Raw genomic sequence first — 6,000 nt, forward strand, 5'->3', positions numbered from 1 at the left:
GGTTAATTAGCGACTCCAAATTGTCCAGAGGTATGAATGTGAGTGTGAATGGTTGTTTGTCTATATGTGCCCTGTGATTGGCTGGCCACGAGTCCAGGGTGTACCCTGCCTCTCGCCCGAAGACAGCTGGGATAGGCTCCAGCACCCCCGCGACTCACGTGAGGATAGATTGGGTTTGCAGTATGGAGTGTGGATAGTATAGTCAGTATGCGGTTTCGAACACAGTCTGTGAGTGGATTTGATTTATTATTGAAAACAAATTCATTCATTCATTTTCTACCGCTTATCCTCACGAGGGTCGCGGGGGTGCTGGAGCCTATCCCAGCTGTCTTCGGGTGAGAGGCAGGGTACACCCTGGACTGGTTGCCAGCCAATCACAGGGCACATATAGACAAACAACCATTCACACTCACATTCATACCTATGGACAATTTGGAGTCACCAATTAACCTAGCATGTTTTTGGAATGTGGGAGGAAACCGGAGTACCCGGCGAAAACCGACGCATGCACGGGGAGAACATGCAAACTCCACACAGAGATGCCCGAGGGTGGAATTGAACCCTGGTCTCCTAGCTGTGAGGTCTGTGCGCTAACCACTCTTCCGCCGTGCAGCCCTGAAAACAAATGAGATCAATTAAATCTGCACTGAAAAAAATCGGGCCTCGACGTCAAAAAGGTTAAGAACCCCTGCACTAGTGCACTATAAAGTGCACGCACACCTGTATATCAATAACTTCTCTTCATCCGCATGCACAGTGGCCGGAGTTTTGCATCATTGCCAATTATGCAAATTTGACAATGATGTCATTTATCCCGCAACCCAACGTCCTGTGGGAAACTGCATGTTTCACATGTGCTTGGTTTGATTCCAGACAGGAAGATGCATGAAAAGGGAGGAGAGAGGAAGTGTTTAAATTGGATTTAGATGAAAGTTATCTTGATGCGTCTTTAAGACCCCCATCATGGTCCACTCCCTTTCCCACTGGGGTAAACACAGGAAGATGCTGCTCGTTAGTGTCTGTGATGCGGTTTAGGCATTGCCGTCCTCCATTGTCAGCCATTCTAATTTTTTCAGTATGCGGCCCTCTGTGGAAAAAGGTTCAAGTACCACTAAAGGAGGCTGTGGTGGTGTAGAAGCGCTTTCCCAGCAGAATCTGGATCATATTCTGGATCATTATCAAAATGTCAGCCTTTTCTGACTTTTATCTGCCATCTACAAGACCAATTCAGGATACTTTCCCATCATTCCTCTCTTCTCCTTTGTAGCTCACCTGTTTTCCACACTCCTCACACATCTTAAATCACTTCATCTGCGTCACTTTGCTCCCTCCCATTTTTTGTCGACGCCGGCTCCTTCCCCGAGCGCCTCCTTCCCCGAGACTAAATTAATTGCTTCTAATTCCACTTAGACACGCGCTCACGTCCAAAGCCGGTGCTACACTCACCAGACGGCAATCTCTCCATCTTTTTTTTTTCCTTCTTCCCTCCCCAAGAGACATGATTTACTTGTGTCAGGGACAAGGACATCTGCCTATTAGGAAGTGCCTCTGACGTAGGCATCCACGTCCCCTCCTCCTGATTATCCCCCTTCCTCATCTGCCTCCTTCTGCCGCTCCTCCTCCTCCTTGCCTTACTCAAATTGGGGTCGCCAACCTTTTATTGTGCAGACTGGTGAATCATCGGTAAGACTTCGGCGAGGAGGGACACTCCCCACACACGTTCCGCCCGCCCACCCGCCCGCCCGCCCAGGATGCTTCCATCCTTCTTACCGTATTAGCAGGGTAACCCGACATTGTCTGCTCTCTACTGTCACATCACTCTATCACACAGTGAGGACAAAGACGTGGACAGAGTGGTTGGACGTCAGTACGGCGGAGAGGTGCTGGTGGCAGATACAGTACGGTGAATATATCGTATTTTTTGGACTATAAGTTATAAGGCCAAAATATAATTAGGTATAAAAAAAACATACATAAGTCGCACTGGAGTATAAGTCACATTTTTTGCGGGTAATTTATTTTACAAAATACTTGACCAATACTTGTCCTCTTGGAAGGCAAGTTCTAACAATAAAAGAAGAGAGAACAGGCTGAATAGAAACCACTTGACCGCCGTGCAGTCCTGGGATTAGGTTCACAACCATTAAAGATCTGAAAAATAAACATGGCAACGAACCTGTTCTTTTCCCTAAAACTGCCAGGATTATCTTAAGCAATGTGCAAACCGTGGAATTAGCTGGTGCCCAAGACAGAAGATTCAAGACCAATTATGGGCCCAAAAAATGTGGTAGAGAACATGTTCTTTCCCCCCAAAACTGCCAGGATTGTCTTGAGCAAAATGCAAAACTGCTTTGTCTTCACCACTATCTCCACCCGCATCTTTCCATGGGGGTAGAAGTCTGTAAGAATATACACTACTGCTGAAAAGTTTGGGATGGCTTGGAAATGTTTTTGTCCAGTCTGAGATATGGCTTTTTCTTGGCAGTCCTGCTATGAAGTCCAGCATCCTGAAGTCGCCGCTTCACTGTTGATACTGACACTGGTGTTTGATGGCTACTATTTAGTGCAGCTGTGAGGCATCTTTGTCTTAAACTACACACTCTCTTGCACAGTTGTGCAGCGTTTTTCTGTCCTTGTTAGACCCAGTTTGTGCTGCTCTCTGAAGGGAGTAGTTAACAGCATGGTAAGATATTTTAGTTTTAGTTTAGATTTTTAGATGGCTTTTCTAATCATCTATTAGCCTTATAAAATGATGAACTTGGATTAGCAGCCATACCAGGAGATTGATGCAGAGGACTGACAGTTGTTGATAGTAGGCCTCGATGCAAAAATGGAGATCCTTCTTTTAAAATCATTTGCTTCATTTTAATTGTTTGTGAAATGCATGAAAATTTGTTTTTTGTTAAGACATTTGCTAGTGATCCCAAACTTTTGAGCGGTAGTGTATATTTTTCATATATGTTATGGATCAAAGGAAAGCACAAGATATTGGAATGTACCGTAATGTTTAAAAAGTTTGCTTTCAAAGAAATTTCGAATTTCAACTGCTGAAGCCCAACAACAAACTCATTTTCCACAGAGGTTCCTCTGAGCAGAAATCAGGGTGTATGTTGCTGGGTATACCAGAGAGTCTTCTGTCGCACATCTGGATCAGCCTTGAGGAAAGCACAAAACCCATTTCTGCAAGGATTTGACGAGGAGACAGTAAGCTAGTTTATTTACTAAATCAAATCAAATCAACTTTATTTGTATAGCACTTTTCCTGCAAAGACATGCAACACAAAGTGCTTTACAGAATTAAAAACAATTACCACAATTAAAAGGAAAAACAAATACTAAGAAAGCCCCTCCCTCCCACCCTCCATACTAGACACACACACACGCACCCACACACACACACAATCACACAATCACACACAGTAGGGAGACATGGCATGGCACTGAGGATCAAGGAAACGCCACCTTTGGGGCCGTCCACACTGGGAGGAGCCGCAGGTCGTGCCATCGGGGGACCAGCACCCGGGCCCCCCGACTCCAACAGACGGGCGGACCCCCACATTAAAGGGAGGAACCCCCAGCCGGCCGGGTCGAAGGGACCCAAAGATGGCACCCCCTCAGCAGACCCGACACAGCCCCCAGTGTGGAGGGCCCCCCCCTGAGAAAATACTGGAGTTAAAAGCTAAAAACTAAAAGCATAAAATAGGGCTAAAAAGATAAAAACATAAGAAAAAAAAAATATTAGTTAAAAGCCTGATTAAAAAGGTGTGTCTTTAATCTTTTCTTAAAAATATCAATAGTCTCTGCAGTCCTGAGGCTCTCCAGCAGGCTGTTCCACAGGTGGGGGCCATAGTGGCTAAAGGCTGCCTCACCGTGGGTTTTCGTCCTGGGTTTTGGTATTGTTAAAAGGCCAGTGCCGGAGGACCGCAGGGTCCGCGGGGGTTGATATGGTAAAAGCAGATCAGATAAATAAGAAGGTTCAAGGGCGTTAAGACATTTAAAAACCAGTAAGAGAATCTTAAAATATTAAAATTACTAGTTCATCATGAGACCGTCTCAGTTCATAAAATCTTGTCTTCATCTTCAGACCTTCACCTGTGTCTTGTTGTTGTCTTGTGGTCGAGCACTTCTGGACTCTGGAGTAGTTTCTGGAATGTGACAGCACTGGATGATGGTGGCTTTCTGGGGACATCACCGTCCATTTTTTCCAAAAATCCTTGTGAGTTAATTTGCCTCTTTCTTGTTTCTTGAGACCCTGTTGACATGTGTAAACCCCCCCCCCACCACAGCGCCTACAGTGTTTACAACTGGGCCAGATGTGGAAGGCAGCATCTCGACTTCATGTAGATTATTTGCTGATGTTATCTGGGACAAGGAATCTGCGTAAACAGAGATGGTACAACGCAAGCGGAGCATGTCTTTCCTTTCCAGTGTCTTCCAGTGCATTTTCACTTTAGTTCATTGTTACCATCTCAGTCTTTTTCGCTCCCTTCCAGAGTTTTTGTTATCGTTTCAGTTTTCCATTTTTGTTCGTCATTTTGCATCTGTACTCCCTGTTGAAGATATCAATGAGAACAGCTGTCCAGATCAAAAAAAAAAAAAAAATACCGTAGCAGTCAAGCACATGTAGTCATCTAATGACTTTACCAATACAGGGTATATAAAAATTTACTATTTGCCCAAAGCCAGGTTTCACTGGGGGTGCATTAGATGGCAACCTGGCGAGGCAGCAGACCACACCTGGACACATCTGGAGCAGGAAGGGTGACCTTGTTCTGGCTCCAGTACATCTGGAGTTGGAACACACAAGGAGATGCATTCAAATGATTGACTCACTGTTAGCCAACTTGGGAGACATTTCATTTATTTCAGGACATGTTCTCGAAGGGCAATGCGGCTCCTCTGACCTCAGGACTGAGGAATCTTATCAGTGCAAAAACCATGTTAGAATTTGTCACCCCTGAGTGTTTGTGTTTTTCTTTGTATATTCATTCCAATAACATTTACTCTCCTTTTCTACTTTCAGACATTCAGTTGTCCTTCCCGGACCCTCGCAAATCATCCACCTCAATTATTATTATTTGTATTTTTTATTTTATTTTTTGGCCAAGTCATTCCACTCAAAGCTGTGAAATAATGTCTAAAAGCGACAACGCTTTACTAGAAGTGGCAAAAAAAAAAAAAACAAAAAAAAAAAAAACAATACAAATACTCATGTTATGTCCTTTTGACAACTTTTGGATAAATAAATAAATAAATAAATAAATAAATGATTGAAATTCTGATTGGGTCAACAAGACTCAATGATATTTTAACATTGCTTAAGTGAAATACAGGGCTGCACGGCACTCGAGTGGTTAGACCTCACAGCTAGGAGACCCGAGTTCAATCCCACCCTGGAGCATCTCTTTGTGGAGTTTGCATGTTCTTCCCGTGCATGAGTGGGTTTTCTCCGGGTACTCCGGTTTCCTCCCACATTCCAAAAACATGCTAGGTTAATTGGCGACTCCAAATTGTCCATAGGTATGAATGTGAGTGTGAATGGTTGTTTGTCTATATGTGCCCTGTGATTGGCTGGCCACCAGTCCAGGGTGTACCCCGCCTCTCGCCCGAAGACAGCTGGGATAGGCTCCAGCACCCCGGCGACCCTCTTGAGGATAAGCGGCAGAAAATGAATGAATGAACAAAAACAAAGTTATTACTTCACTTGTTAGCAACATAACAATATCAACAATGTAACAATAACAGAAACACCAAATACGAATATTTGTTTCAATAAACACTGGAGAAATGAAAAATGTCATTATCATATTGCTAGCCTTGATCCAATGCTGATGCCACAGTCCAGGGTGTACCCTGCCTCTCGAAGACAGCTGGGATAGGCTCCACCACCCCCCGCGACCGTCGTGAGGATAAGCGGTAGAAAATGAATGAAAGTAAAATACTATATACATATCAAAAACACTGCAATCTCATTTAATTTTGACTGTCGCGTTCTTCTGC

At 44.2% G+C, this 6,000-nt stretch overlaps 1 long non-coding RNA gene across 1 annotated transcript; it reads left to right on the forward strand.

Annotated features, from left to right (window-relative positions):
* The first annotated feature begins 1,834 nt into the window (after positions 1–1,834).
* On the forward strand, positions 1,835–5,117 carry LOC144899694 (uncharacterized). The gene is made up of 3 exons (XR_013628034.1): positions 1,835–1,898; positions 4,085–4,216; positions 5,024–5,117. It is a non-coding gene; the product is annotated as an uncharacterized LOC144899694 (long non-coding RNA).
* Positions 5,118–6,000: the final 883 nt, after the last annotated feature.

The sequence above is a fragment of the Doryrhamphus excisus genome, linkage group LG8 (assembly GCF_037039965.1).
Source record: "Doryrhamphus excisus strain RoL-2023G ecotype Guam linkage group LG8, RoL_Dexc_Guam_v1.1, whole genome shotgun sequence".
Lineage (NCBI taxonomy): Eukaryota > Metazoa > Chordata > Actinopteri > Syngnathiformes > Syngnathidae > Doryrhamphus > Doryrhamphus excisus.